General features: G+C 43.5%; 1 protein-coding gene across 3 annotated transcripts in view; it reads left to right on the top strand.

Annotated features, from left to right (window-relative positions):
* The window catches only part of PRKG1 (protein kinase cGMP-dependent 1), a 400,374-nt gene that overhangs the window by 185,676 nt on the left and 198,636 nt on the right, over positions 1–16,062 (top strand). The gene's annotated exons all lie outside the window — the stretch shown is intronic.

The following is a 16,062-nucleotide window of genomic DNA, read 5'->3' as shown; positions in this document are numbered from 1 at the left end:
CGGCTGCGCTGGTTGAGCTCCCCGTGCCAGGAGGAGCTGCGCACCAGCCGGCGGGGGGACCTGGAGCAGCTGCGCGGCGGCCTCCGAGGTGGGACGCTGCGGGAGCGCCGGGCAGATCTTGCCTCCCGCCCCTCCCTGGTGCGCTGCAGCTTTCCCTGGGGCGAGCAGGTCGGGTGCCGAGCCGAGGGGTGCCAGTCCAGGCACTGCTTGGCCAATATTCTCTGGCAGCACAGGGGGCAGCTGGGGCTGTTGGCCGTCCACTGCTCGATGCACTCCCTGCAGAAGATGTGCCTGCAGGGCAGAGTGCGGACGGTGTCGGTGACCCGGTCCAGGCAGATGGCGCACCGGTCCTCACGGGCCTCCACCAGCCAGACCCACGGCTTGCGCCTGCGGTTGGGAGCCCCCTCCTGGCTCATGGCTGCGGCTGCCCTGGCGCTGTGGGGCTCCAAGGATGGATTCGGAGCACCAAGGATGGATTCGCTGGAGGCTGCCTCTTGCGGAGCAGTCGGCAGCCTCTGCACCTCCACTCGCAAATCACTCTCAAGACAATAGTAGGGGCAGCTGCATCCTGGCACTGTGGGCTGACCGAGGTCGATGGAGGGATGAGCTGGATCTGCCAGTGGTATTCTCCAGCAGTGCAGGGAAGTGATGTTCGGCGAGATACATCGAGTCAAGCACCTTTCTGGCTCAATTGCAGGGATGGAATGAGCCTGGCTGTCCTTTGGCTGGAATTTTAAATGGTTCATGAAATTGTTTTTCTGTGAAGACTAACTAAGGATGGTTTAGTGCAGTGGAAGGGATTTGGTGGAGATAATGTGCTGTGAGAGAAAGTGAGTATCGCCTTGTATCTTTGTCATGGGGTCTTGCTGTTGGTAGTTCCCTCAAATCCAAGACAAGTATACTCTGAGAGCTCTGAACATAGAATCATAGAATCATAGAATCACCAAGGTTGGAAAAGACCTAAAAGATCATCCAGTCCAACCGTTCACCTATTCCCAATAGCTCCTACTAAACCATGTCCCTCAATACAACATCCAGTCTTTCCTTGAACACCCCCAGGGTCGGTGATTCCACCACCTCCCTGGGCAGTCCGTTCCAGTGCCTGACCACCCTTTCTGAAAAGTAATACTTCCTCATGTCCAGCCTGAATCTCCCCTGCCGTAGCTTGAAGCCATTCCCCCTGGTCCTATCACTAATGACACGAGAGAAGAGGCCGACCCCCAGCTCACTACAGCCTCCCTTCAGGAAGTTATAGAGAGCAATGAGGTCTCCCCTGAGCCTCCTCTTCTCCAGGCTGAACATTCCCAGCTCCTTCAGCCTCTCCTCATATGGCCTGTGTTCCAGACCCCTCACCAGCTTTGTTGCCCTCCTTTGAACACGTTCCAGGGCCTCAATATCTTTCTTGCAGTGAGGGGCCCAAAACTGGACACAGTACTCGAGGTGTGGCCTCACTAGTGCTGAATATAGGGGAACAATCACCTCTCTGCTCCTGCTTGCAACACTGTTTCTGATGCAAGCCAGGATGCCATTGGCCTTCTTGGCCACCTGGGCACACTGTCGGCTCATGTTCAGCCGAGCATCAATCAATACCCCCAGGTCCATTTCCTCTACGCAGTCCTCCAGCCACACCGCCCCAAGCCTGTAGTGTTGCCTGGGGTTGTTGTGGCCGAAGTGCAGGACCCGGCATTTGGCCTTGTTGAAACTCATCCTATTGGCTTCAGCCCAACTCTCCAGCCTGTCCAGATCCCTCTGTAGGGCCTCGCTACCCCCAGGCAGATCCACACTTCCAGCCAATTTGGTGTCATCTGCGAATTTACTGAGGGTGCACTCGATGCCCTCATCGAGGTCATCAATAAAGATATTGAAGAGGACAGGCCCCAGCACCGACCCCTGGGGAACACCGCTCACGACCGGTCGCCAGCTGGATTTGACTCCATTCACCACCACTCTCTGTGCCCAGCCCTCCAACCAGCTCCTTACCCAGCCAAGAGTGTATCCATCCAAGCCTCGGGCTGCCAGCTTCTGCAGGAGAATGCTGTGGGAGACAGTGTCAAAGGCTTTGCTGAAGTCTAGGTAGACCACATCAACAGCCTTTCCCTCATCCACCAGATGGGTCACTAGATCATAGAAGGAGATCAGGTTGGTCAAACAGGACCTGCCCTTCATGAACCCATGCTGGCTAGGCCTGATCCCCCGGTCACCCTGCACATGCCACATGATCTCCCTCAAGACAATCTGCTCCATAACCTTCTCTGGCACCGAGGTCAGGCTAACAGGCCTGTAGCTCCCCGGACATGTTACTGTCAAAGAGATTGTCCCAGCATTTGGTATCTTAGTGCATTAATGGCATTAAGATACAAATGATCATTGTCAGAACACGCATAATTCTTCACTTTATCTCCAGCAGAATTGTCTCTGCTTTGGAATACACTGTATTAAAAGTTTTCTTTTGGACTGTTCAACTGAAAAACCAGCGCCTACCATCTAGGTAGGAGATGCCAACATCAGAGAAGGAGTGTAACTGAGAAACCCTCATTGAGAATGCAGACAACAGAGCAAACATTTGAAGCTGCATACAGTGTGCATTTTGCACTACAGCTGCGTTAACATAATCACGCCAGTGGCTTTTACCTTCACATCTAACTAAGCATTAGTAAGACAGCGTCTCTGCTTCCAAGCTTCCCTCACTTCTTCGCAATGTGAGCGGCTGTGTACTCTCATGGAGGGTTTTAATGGTGCTCTTGAGATGTCAGACAGAATCAGGTGGGCACATACTGTCCTGGAGTTGCATATTAAAACGTGCAGAATGAAAATCTGTTTGCAGATTCTCGCTGTTGGGGATTAGGTCTTTTCTAGCACACGTATTTTCATTCATTTGATGTGCTGGAGTGATAGAACATGCTGTATATTCTTGGTTCTTATTCACATCTCAGTCTATCTATGTAAATACATGTTTAAGAAGCTCCTGGGGTATACATTTTTTACATCAGTACCTGTATCCAGTCCTTTTGGGGTCATTTTTGCTCAGAAATAATGGGGTAAATATGTATTTTCTAGTACTCCATCCTTGTGGACATTTACACTAGGGAGCTCTCCTGCTTTCTAAACACTCCTCATTTCATAAGGAAAATAAATCTTCGAACAAGCTTCTGTAATCAACATGGATTAATGCATCTTTGTCTGAAACAAAGTCACAGTGAAACAATGTGCTGGATAAAGCCTTGGCCAAGTAATTTCTTGTAATTCATCCCTATAAAGTGGAATTTCAGCAAGATATGTCTGACTAAAGCCGTAAACTGCTTAGGTTTGGAAATAGAAACGAGCAGGATTATTCCCAGGCAATTTCCCTTTAGCAAATATTACTTCAAGGCACGTCGACCCCAGCAGCAGGGTTTTGACTTGGAAGAATCATTATTGTAGCTTACAATGGACGTGTTCAGCTCAGCAAGGCCAGCTGCTTTTATGACGAAGGAAGCAGCACAATATGTCAGCGAAGCTGTAAGCAATCGAACCTCTGGGGCAGGGGATCCAGTAATTCCAGTGGCCACACGTCTAACGAGACAGCAAATCCTGCAGGCTCCTGTTGAATATCAAAATAATATCTTTCCCTGAAATGGTTTCCTGTTGAAACCAGTGCAACTGTGACTTTCTTTCAGATATTCTCTGTTAATTAGTTTGTCTATTACGTTGATTTGGTATACAATTTTTATTTAAACAATACTGTACTTGATTCAAATAGAGAAAGTGAATGCAAACTTTCTGACTAAGCCTAAATTTTAAACCTTAATTCTCAAATTCTGCTTGCAGATAATGCTGGTCTTTCTCTCAAAAGACCCACATTCTGTGGTTTCAGTGCCTGCGGCTGTGTTGGGGCTTGAGACATCCCACTGTTCTCTGGGCTTGGAAAATGTCACTTGGAGAAATGTCAGTGATCATTTTTTGTACACCAGGTGTTGTGGTTGATGAGGCAATTCTATTGGAATCACAGAAGAGCCAGATCAGAGGGAATCCCAGGTCTCTATTGTTTGTATAGTGAGAGATGTCACCTCCTTTCTAGCTACCCTTTATGTGGGTCTGATTGCCCTGTGTTCCATGCTGGGAGGAGGTTGGGATTTCATGACTCAAACCACATTTGAACTTCCACCAGGGAAAGTTTGAACATGTCTTTTTGCTTGCTGCTTGCACAATGCTATGAAATATTTTGGGAACTGCTGACTCTAAAGACATACAGTGAAAGATCAGTGAGACACCAATCACTAAAAAGTCCAAACTTTATGAAGTTGAAATGTTGACCTGGAAAACAGGCTCGGATTAAGAAATGTCAAGTTGGTTTGATGTCCAAAAAGCAAAAAGATAAGAAAATGGAGATATTTAGTGGTAGCACAGACAGGCTGAAAGCAGATTACTTTGGACTTCTTTTGACACGTGCTGTCAGTGCAGTATCACAAAATGCAAGATGCACATTATTTCGATGAGAGCAGATTTACTGTGGGATGAGTGGCAGATATTTATGTTTATGTATGACTTAAGAACTGATGTGCAAAACTTTTAATGGGCTGTGCAAGCCACTTGAAGGGGAGAGTGGTGCCCAAAGTCTGTATCTTGAATAAGTCTCTGATTTTTTTTCTTTAATTACTGGAAATGTAGGTTTGGTCAGTCCCAGGGATTAAAGGTTCTTTGTCTTTACCTAAAAAATGCTTGTTTTTTTTTCACTAGCTTTTGCTCTGAGAGGAGCAAGGCTGGCCCCTGTCTCATTCTGTAATTTCTTAGACACCGCAAAGTGATGTTTGCTTCAATCCCTTTTGCTTTTGGTGTGGAAAATACGTGGGAATGGGGACAAAGGAGACTGCTCAGGCAGGCAGAGCACGTTGCCTGATTTAAAGGCCTCAGTGGTGCAATTGGATTACCATTCCTGTTTAAGCTAATAAAATAGGGAAATTTTGGAATTAGGGCGATTATTCCCTCTTTAACCCAGTGAGTTGTGTGTAATGCGTGAGCACACGAGACTATGCAATGTTCAATTCTGGTAAAGAAAACTGTCAAACCCTGCCCTTCCTTCCTTCCTGCCTCCCCTCCCCTCCCCTCGCCTCCCCTCCCCTCCCCTCCTTTGAATTTTTTGTTTGTTTTTTTTTTTTCCCCCAAAGATATGTCACTCTAATGGAGTCTATCCTCTCAGTTCTCCAAGTGTTAATTGAGAACTACTCTAATGCAGAATTTTATGAATTGTAAGAAATGAAGGCTGCGAGCAAACCTCATCACGGCCTTCCGATATTTAAAGGGAGCTTACAAACAGGAGTGAAATCAACTTTTTACAAGGGTAGTGATAGGATAGGGGGGAATGGTTTTAAACTGAAGGGAGGGAGATTTAGATTAGATGTCAGGGAGAAGTTTTCTACTGAGAAAGGGGTGAGGTGCTGGAACAGCTGCCCAGAGAGGCTGTAGATGTCCCATCCGGAGGTGTTCAAAGCAAAGTTGGGTGGGGTCTCAGGCAACCTGATCCAGTACATGATCTGGTGGCTGGAACCCTGGAACCCTGCCTATGGAATTTGGTGATCCTTGAGGTCCTTCCAACCCAAGCCATCCTTTGATTCTATGGTTCTGTTCAAGAATAAAAGACTGATCTGGTGTAATTGAAGGCAGACCTTCTGTCTTGCTCCAATTTATAGGAGGGAGAGGAGGTTCTTTTATTATCTATATACCCGGCGTGAGATTAAGAAGCAACGGTTCAAATGTTGGTCCGACCAGTTTATTACAAATCTTAATCAGGGAAATGGGGAAGGGGAGGACGGACACTATTATGAATTAGGATAATGGGGGAAGGGAAGGAGGGCGATAGAAAAGATAGAAAAGAAGAGGCAAGGAGTCTTTATAGGAAGCAAGAGGGACATAGTCACCACCATGGATCCAGAGTGGTTCGTAGTTCCGTCTTTGATCCTCAGTAGTGGTGGGTCGTCGGGCATTGTTGTTCTATTGATGATGAAGGACGACCATGACCATGGTGATGATGGCCCTTTTTCAATGCTTCAAAGTGGTTGAGTCAGCTATCTTTGGAGTGACAGCTCAAATCCAAAGTGGTCGAGTCAGCTCTCCTTTGAGTGACAGTTCAAACCCAAGGTGGTTGAGTCAGTTCTCCTTGCGGTGGCAGCTTCTGGCTCTGGGATCTCAGCAGGAACCTCCTTTGTTCTTATCTTTCTGGCCTTGCCAGCAGATAAGAGGAAGCAGGGAGGCTCCAACTTGCATCTTGCCTTCGCAAGATACAATGGTATCATCCCCCAGCCTTCCATTCTTAGCTGGAGCGGTTTGGCCACAGGCCAGATCTTCCGCCAGTGAACACTGCTGAGCACTCTCTTCCGCTCTTCTACAGAGCAAGCAGCTCTGGGGGAAGGGGCTTGCAAAATGTTCCCAAAGCGATATCGATTGTCACACAGTTAGCACCCATCAGTTGCCTCCTTGACAAGTCACTCAGAGTCTTATCACAAGAAAAACCTCAGGAAGCAAGCTTTGAGCCAAAAAAAAAACTAAGAAGGATTCTCACACCTTCTCCCAGTATTCTGGGAGATCCTTCACTTCACAGGTCTAGGTGGATAGTTTTATTTTCCTGTTGTCACTGTAAGACTTTGCTGGCACGTTGGATTTCCTATATACAGTGCACATTATATACTACCCCTGTATTTTCCTGACCTCGCTCATCAGTGGAGATAGATTCAAGGAGGAAAAGAATTGGATCTGTAGGTGAAAAGAACCTTCACCTTCAGTAATTTCTAAATTGAATCTAATGATACTTGAATTCAGCATTCCTTAGGTGTGCAAGACTTTCAGATGAGGTTCACACTGTCAGGAGTCTGTCCTCGTGATTAAAATTGGTGCTCATTACACACTGGGCACCAGGGTGTAATATAATTGGAAAACATACTGTGTGTTAGCAGTGTGGAGCCTTCCATCCAACAGGAAAAAGGTTATTTACTTTCTGTTTGTTTAATGTCTCTGCCTTAATCCAGTGCCCCATAAACCAATTTCTCAGCTCTTACCAAACAATTTAAATGGAAACTAATTTGAAGCTTCTATAACGAAGTGATCTCGTGTCTTGATGGGCAAACGTTGCTAATTACTTTTCAATAAATAAGAGCGAAATCATCATCTCTGGTACAGAAATAATTTTAGTCACAGTGTGTAAATGGCAACATTTTGACCCCATTAAGACCAACAGCAAGGGCTGCTGTGGTGGCTCTGAGGTTTGCTGTGGTTTGCCCTGAGCTCAAGCATCAGCCTGCACCCACCTGTGCACAAACCTCCCAGGTTTGCAGCATTGCTCATTATTTTGCAGGCAGAAAAGGCGTTCCAGATATAGGGAGAGATGCAGTTGGGCACAAAGCTGTTTGGAGAGCAGTAAGCACTGCACCATGCAGATGTTGTGGAGTGTGAGACCTATTGGATTGGGTTTCTGTTTTTGCTTTGTAGAACAACACTGGTTTTGGTTCGCAATTTCTTCAGACTTCTCAGAGGAAATCTTCCTGGACTGAAAATTAATTTTGTGCTTATTACCTTACTACAGTGTAATGAGGAATAAATATATGTTTTCAGAAGGGAAAATGAGCTTTCAGAAGCTGAACTATAGAGTTCAGCAAATGTAGATTTTTTCAGAAGGCTTTAATGTGTTTGTTAATTTTTCCCTAATTCCAATCAGTTAAGTGTTTGCCGAAATTAGTTCCTATTTCAAATCTCCATATCTCATGGGCTTCTTCGTCTGAAATTATATAAAGCTGAAAATCAGCTCTGGTATCTAATGAGAAGTTTAGGGTTTCCTCCTGAGAGATGTAACTTTTTCATTTAAAGAAGAACAGAGTGCTAGCATTTCCAGACACAAAAGGAGTCCTGTTCACGTGCACAAGTGGTACTTGCAGTATTAACCATTCATGTTGCAACATATTGAAACCCTCTGTATTGGAGGTGAATCTTGTGAATCTGGGAAGGTTTGTGTTTTGTGTGTGTGTGTGCATGTAAATATTTCTGTCTGTGTGCGTGTCATATATCTAAGTAGTCATTTTCATATGTGCCCTGTTGTAGTAGAACTTGCTACCCTCACACGAAGCATCTTGGGCTGGCAGTGGTTGAAGCTGAGCATCCTCTGACTCAACTGCCTTTGGAAAGCATTAGAGATGTTCACGTTATCACAGGAGCGCACCCTCACTATGATCACTTCTTTTTTCTTTGATTCTGAGTGTGTAAGAGACCTTTAAAAAAAGCCTCTTTTTTTTTTTTTTTTTTTTTTTCTTTTTTTTTCTTTTTCTGTTCAAGAATTTTATAGCAGAACACAGGAGATTGCTTTTTAGACTGTCTCTGCAAGACTTCTTCAGCTGCAGATAAGACCGCTACATGATAATCCGGTTTTTGATGAATAGCGTAGTATAGGTTTCTTTATAATGACAATGAATGTGTTTTGCGTATGTGCACATTGATGCATATTTATTTTTCAGTTGGAAAGTGTGTAAAGAGATGTGCCTTTTATTTTGCCATGAAAAAGAAAAAAACTTCAGTGAGTTGTTAGGCAATGAATTAATAATGTGGTATAAACAAGATACTCCTGGAATGCTGAGTATGTATTCAATGTTTGGATTTACTTAGTATTACTTAATCTGGCTGGGGTAATATACATTCTTGGAAACTTGGTGGAGGAGGATACAAGTTGTTCAGGAGGGGCAAAGAAGTAAGGACATAGACTTGCGAAATATGCAGGTGAGCAGCACATAGATCAGCAACATTTGGGTAATGGTAAATGGAGGGAATGAAACAGATGCTATCTGATGTAGACCATCCCGAGAACTCGTCAAAAGGAGGATCCAAGCAGTAGGAATCAGGAAGATCAGGGAAACTTTGGAGATCTGTTGGCTGATCCTATAGGTTAGACCTGGTGATCTTCTTTGTTTTCATAAAAGCAAAGCAAAGCAAAAGCGTCCAAAAATCTCTCTTGGTCTTTCAATAACAAAGTAAGGAGGAAGATCACCCTGCAAAGGAGCTCAAAATCTGAATTGTCTCCACAGTCATGGTGCATGGTTGCTTTCCTATGGTTTTGCAACTTCTTTTCCTTTGTTGAGAAAGGGAAAAAAAAGCGGTAATGCAATCTGTGCTGTGCATAAATGCTTAAAAATTGGAGTTGTGCTCACGTGCTCAGCTCCCATTTCTACAGGCATCAGACATCTAGGAACCAAAATACCTGTTAAAAAATAAGTAGGACCTTGGCATCTTTGTTCATGATGAGTGTTTCAAAATGGGACTTAGGTGCCTGAGTCAAATGGTTTTTGGCATTTTATAACAGGATTTCTTGAATACTTGGCTAGGTTTTGAAAGCTGACTTGAATGCTTGGTGAAAGCTTACCAGTTTGATGGTTGCTCCTGTAATAATAAATGTAATTCAGGAGGTGGGAAGCCTGTTTCGGATGCAAATCACTATCACTGAGTAAATGTATATCCTGCTGGAGTGCAGGAAGATGCAAACTGTTGGATAAGTTCAGAATTGAGGTAGAAGAAAGGAAAGAAGCCCACGTCACTTTGTCTCTTGCTGACACCACACGTTAGTAGCTTAGCTTCGATTAAAGAATAGCAAAATACAGTTTTATGAGTATTAAAACGACAGTTCCCTGAAAGTTTAGCCCTTGTTTTCATCAGGTTTATTGCCTGAGGGCTTGAGAGATGCCATGGAGGTGGGATGCTGGTATGTGTCAGACTGTCTGGGTTTCTGTCCTCTCCTGGGGCTACGTATTGTGGGCTCTTCAGACTTCAGACGATATTACAGCTGACAGAGTTTGGTCTAAATCCAAAAATAGACTTAATTCCTGCTGAAGAGTAGGACCTTGTAGTAATTGAGTCATTTCGATCGACTTCCTAATCAGGTTGTATCTGACCCTAACAGTGCTCTGCTAAAAGTAGTGATACGGCCTTAGACTCCGTGTCCTATGTACTTCTAAAAGGATTTGCATATCTGAATTAACATCAGTTGAATACAAAAAAGTCAATTCAGCCCCTGAGCAGAGCCTACAGGTGAATTTGTGCAAGTGGTTTTTTTTTTTTCCCAAATATTCCCTCTTGTGGCACTGTCGTCAGCAGCAGGCTGTGTATCGATATATTTCCTTAATTTTCCTTCTTCACCCACTGACAACCCAAGGGGTGATGAGCAATGCTGCTGTCTGACAGCCCTTCAGTTTGAGGGCAGCTGTTGTTCTTACATGGCTTTGTGATGCTGGCCATCAAAATCCCTTTCCTCATCTGTCCATCAGCATTGGGTCTTACTCTGATTCACTTGGTGAGGTGTTGACTTTGTTGCATAGCTACATGAATAATAATCCAGAGCCGCAAGCCTGACAGACACACATACAGTCTTTGCAGCTAATGAGCCACGTTCAGCATAAATTTATATAAAAACTTATGCATATATATAAACTACACACAGATATCATAGCTATTTTATACGATTCTATGATATCTCTTTGTATCTCTGTAGAGACAGAGAGATACATCTATATAGAGAGATCATTTGTGTCCTTATGTGCTAGGTATCTGACATATTTGTACCAGAAGCAGTGCATGGTCATTTGTCCTTTTAGTCTACCTTAAATGTAGGATTTAATAGATTTAAATATCTCTAGTCTCCACAGGGAAATAATACTTGGAGTACCATAAATGTTTCAGTGTAGCATTTTGTTTCAGATTTTTCTTACAATATTTATTATTTATATTTATGATGCTATAAAGCCATCATTTGTATGTAAAGAAGAGAGAAAAGTATAACGTGGGCAATTAAGATTTATCTGCTGTAGCGTGCCACTGACATAAGTAAAAAGCATTGACATTTTTAAAAACCAAAGCTCGAAGTTCTAGCTTATTTTTGTCTAGATTCTTATTAAATAAGAACCAACTCTCACTTTGATTATTCTTTTATATGTAAGAAGAAAACAAGCACAGAGCATTCTGAGAAGCTCTCAGGAAAAGCAAAGCAAAGCGCAGCACCAAGGTTTCCCTAAGAAGCAGGCTGTTGATGTCTGCTATTGCAGCCCAAAGTCTAACTCTGAGATAGGGTTATTCTGAATTTGTTTGCAGCTAAGTTAAACAAACCAACGGTCAACCACTAAAAACAGTAACAGATCAAAGCCCAATCCAACAAACCCACAAAAAAGGAACGCCCAGAAATAATTGTGAACTACTTTTCCAAGGGGTCACAAGATAGTTGTGTCAGTGAGGCTAGGTAGCTCTTCAGTCCCACTCTGATGAGATGCTGGTCTAAGGCTTTTGAGCTAGTGCCTTTTCCCTGAGAACATAGCATTATTGAGGCTGCCACCCTGAGTTAAAGTTGGCAGTAGGAGGCATTAATTGATGTAGATGTTATGAAGCTGGGGTTGGACAGCTGTCCAGATAGATGAACAGATTTGACAAACTGGGGAAGCAGAGCTGGCAAATGAGCTCTTTACCTTACAAAGATATGCTAGCAAAACAATAATAATAACAATGTGGTTGTTGATGATGATGATAACAATAATAATAAATAATAAATATTGATGTGACTGGCTACTTTGGCTTTCACATCCCGTTCAGCAGTGTAAAGCCTTTGTCTCACCAAACCTTTTGCTGCAAGCAGAGGTAAGCTGTGCACCCATCACATCACCATCACCATGGGCTGATGGAGCAATCTTAACCACACTACATCCTTCCCCTATATTACTGTGTGCATCCTGAGGCAGAAAGCACTATCCGTGTACACTGCATTTCATTATGGATTAGATATTATTAAATCATGCTTCCAATTCCCAACCTGGCAGTTGTATTCTTAAAATGAAAGCTCCAGCTTTCCATCCCATTCCCACATCCAAGAGTTAGCACATCCCATTAAAAATGGTGGTGGCAGGGCGATCACTGCAGAGGTGCTTCTTGTCAGCATGACCACAGACAGCAAGCCCTGCAACTGAGGATGTAAGGACAAAATTTGGCAGGATTCACTGATATCACAGATATTGTTTGTGGTGTGTAGAAAGCTCTGGTTTCCTGTAGTTAGGAAAAAAAATGCTGGAATGACTCTTTTCTGTTGTAAGTAAACTGCAGTGAGTCAGACTCTCTAGCAATGATAGGTTCGTGCCACCATCTCTTGACAAAAATGACTTGTTCTCAAGGAGGGACTCATTCCTTTCTGTGCAACAATCACAGGTTAAAAAACTGAATGCATTTAGCTGGCGCAGATGGATTCCTGCTCTTGACAGTGTTGTTGCTGTTTTGGCCTCAGCTGAATGTAATTGAACCCAGGTAATAATTGTGTTCATTTGTGGCGCTTGTAATGGAGTGGGATATGATAACCACTTTAAAAAAATGGTTTTCAGGAATACTTTTATTCATAATATCTTTTGCTTCAATATGAAGTGAAGACAGCTTGAAAGGACAAATGGAGACCCTAAGACCTGATTCAGAAGAAGCACAACAGGATCCAATTTGTTAAAGGTAGATTCCTTTCCAATTTCTTATGGCTTCATCTTTCTTTTAAAAGAAAGAGAACTATTAGAGAACTCTTTAAAGATTGGCTTGAAAGTGGAAACTTGAGAACTTTGGAAGAGTGAGAGCAGCAGTGCTCGAATTGACACTGGTGCTTGCGCCCTCCTTTCAGATGGGGCCATGTCTGCTTCCTGGGCATGACTTTGCCTAGTGATGAGGTTATGGCTTAATGTTTGTGGTTGAGTATATAAAGGTTGAGGACTCACCAAGGGCTTTGTAGGTCTGTGAGGGATGTTTGAAGATACCACAGGACTGGCGGTGGTGTGTCTTTCCAAGTCAGACCCGGCTGATAAACTCTGGAGGTTCTGCTGAGTTATCTGCTCAAGGAACTTGAAGCATGGGCTGCATCTTTCACATATTTCCTCTATGCTTCTTGAAAAGCCAAGCAAGCCCCCTGCGTTGCTGATGATAATTCAAGCCATCAGGACATGTCTTTAAAAGTCTAGCTTTCTTAATCTGCCTAATGTGAGCTAATGCCCTGTGTGTTGCCTGTATGGACAAAATTAGTAATTTTCTAATCAGCAAAATTGCCCAGCCATACTGTTGTTTCTTAAAAGCTGTTCACCCTGCCTATTTGTAAAACAGTTTGATAAGTGCTTCATATCAGCTCAACTTGCAGCTCATGTTGCTTGAATTATCACCTACCCCCAGTTCTGGAGCATACTGGTGTGTCTCCTGACCCTTTTTGTTACCCAAAAGTGGAGTGGCATTTCAGATCAGTCTTCTGGTGATCTCTACAAAGTGTTTGGCACTGCTGAGCTCCATCAAAGTGACCCGCAGCATCAAGCTTCCTAGCAAAGGAAGGAGTTCTGGTGGGCACTGCTACAGCTTGCCTGAAACAGGGATGTCCTGCAGCAGCTGTCAAATATCTGAAAGGCATTTAGTGCTTCAGTGGCAGGTGGGGGAAGCTATTTCTGGTTGATGATAAAAGAGCTGAGAAGAGAGGGTGAGTGAAATCCAGAAGGATACAGCGCAATACAGAGTGCACTTCGGGCTAAAAGAGCCTGAGAGGAAGACTTGATAGATTTTTTCATGGGCACTCATTGTACTGTGTGAAAATCATCCCTGGTCTGAGGGCTTGTGGGGTGTGAAAGCTCTTTGTGTCCTGTCTGATGTGAGCTGGCAGAGAGCACAGCTGAAAACATTGTGGCAAAAAGTGTCAAGATTTTCTTCAGCTTTATTGCCATGTGTTTTAAGAGGTTTTCTGGAAGTTCTAAATACTAGAAATAGGGATGCTCCTTGTACTCTCCTGAAGTCCAGGCTAGCAGCAGCAGTGCTGGCTCTACCTAGACCTGCTTGTTTATCATGAGTACCAAGGGAAGATTTTTTTGAGTACTTCACATGTGCTTATTAATTCCCAGATTTGTTTTTGAAGGCATCTGAAACGAGGACTTGAACCAGTTCAGCTTCAAGACAGTATTTGTCAGACTTTTCAGAGAAAGCAGACCGCTGAGTTGGAAGGGACTCTCAAAGGTCATCTGGTCCAACTGCCCTCCCTTGAACAAGGTGATCTATAGCTTCCCTGCAGAGAGGCAGCAGAACAGCAGTGATTCTTCTGCTATCTTTCCACATGCTACAGCTTGGTGTGCCAGACAGCTGGCTGCTGGTGTGTGCAACCCAGAGCTCTCTCTGGTGCTAATGGGAGTTGTTTAGAAACCAGTGATGGAGCATCTGGTGAACGGATGTGGCCAGCCCTGGGAGCGCAGGTGGAAGCAATTCACCTGAGTGATCAGAAGGGGTGGACCCAAGGGTTTCCCCCTCCCATCCTCATGTAAGGGCTGCCAGTGGCAAGGGAATTAATGCAATTGTCTATCTGAGTAGAGATGAGAGAAAGTAAGTGTGTCCTTGGATATTAGTGAAAATTCTTCTCTGCAAGTGTGGTGAGGCATTGGCACAGGCTACGCAAGTAGAGTGATTGTCCATGGAGGTGCTGGACTCTATGATTGTTTGAGTTCCCTTCCTGTGCTTCTGAGATTCTGTGTTCAAGAACTATGGAGATATGGTACTGAGGGCATAGTATGGAAGTATTGCTGGTGATAGGTCAGTGGTTGGACTTGGTGATCTTAGTGATCTTATGATCTTTTCCAACCTTAACAATTCTATGGTTTTACATAGAAATGATGGATGTGTAAGAGACAGGATTAAGGCAAGATAGTGAAGATATTCATGAAGTCATATTGATGAAAGCATTGGCTTTGTTGTAATATTACAGTACATAACATTTCTAATGCTATTTACTTCAACATGCAAATTAGTACTTAATATTCCTTATACATCTTCTGAAGGTTTCATTGCATGAGCCTTCAGACAGCAGAAATCACAATGGAGCCTCATCCTTTTGGGATTTAACCAAGGAGTGTTTGCTTGTTTTCAGTAATGTCTTAGTTTGTGTGTGTTCTGCACTGCTCAGTTCTTGGAGGTAAGGAATACATGGCAAGCAGGCTGATGTTCACTGTCTGCTAACAGATGAGCGTGCAGAAGCCTCACTTACTCCACGTGTGAGGTGAAATTCTGCCTGAAATGCTTGCATTCTGGTACACTGAAATATATATATACATATCATTGAAGGTGTGTGTGTGTGTATATACATGTGTGAAGGTCTTTATATATGATATGCTGATGGCATAACTATGGCTGGGAGCCTTTCTCCAGCGTGCCTTTAGATGTTAATAGTTTCTGTAGATAATGGATTTAAACATAGAGGCTTATTTGCTTTGGAAAGTGGTAGGATTGTAATAAAATATAGCAAAAACTAAATAGCTGCTAAATTATATAGTGAAGTGTAAAATCTATAATTAAATAATAATGTGGGTTTAATATAAAGTAGTCAGTAGCTCTTCTATCACCAAATATTTGAGTAGTGATTATCCCATTGTAAAATACATGGCAGGCCAATCAGATGCATGTCCTTCTGCACGCTCCTTTTGGTCTATTTTTTTTCTATTCCCCAAATTCAATAGTCTGAACATATGGATGTGAATGACTTAAAGTGGCAGCTTATTACAGGACTACTTCTAAATATTTTTTATGTAGCTGTGTAGGAGATGCCTTTGAAAGTATCTCTGTGGGATGGTAAATGACTACAGACAAAGCTCAGCTGTGGGGAAAGCAGCAATTCACTCAACAGTTGTGCTTTATCTTGGTCTCAGTAATAGTGGAAGAATGCTGGGGAGTGTCATAGGGAAATGTGCAATGGTTACAAAGCAGAATAAATGCAGATAAACTAGAAGCTGGATGAAAAGTAACAATCCTGTTTCTCTATGGGAGCCTTGGAGTTGGGCTTTATGATTTAGGAGTGAGGTCTGTATTGTTGATATATTGTTCTGTGAAAGCAAAAGCCTGGGGATCTCTCACAAAATTCAAGCTGTAGGAGAAAAATAGCAGCATAAAAAGAAAAGTAAATCCATGGCTTGGAGTTGGGCTGACAGCATATGGGTGGTGGTGCAGATGGGAGTAAGGAAATGCTCATAAATGGGATAAAACCCAACAGCTGTCAGGAATGTGGGCCAGGTGCAGCAGGAGGCATGTTGTGGA

Source organism: Tympanuchus pallidicinctus, unplaced genomic scaffold, assembly GCF_026119805.1.
Source record: "Tympanuchus pallidicinctus isolate F22 unplaced genomic scaffold, pur_lepc_1.0 scaffold16, whole genome shotgun sequence".
Classification (NCBI taxonomy): Eukaryota; Metazoa; Chordata; class Aves; order Galliformes; family Phasianidae; genus Tympanuchus; species Tympanuchus pallidicinctus.
This window is presented reverse-complemented; position numbering and strand designations above follow the sequence as displayed.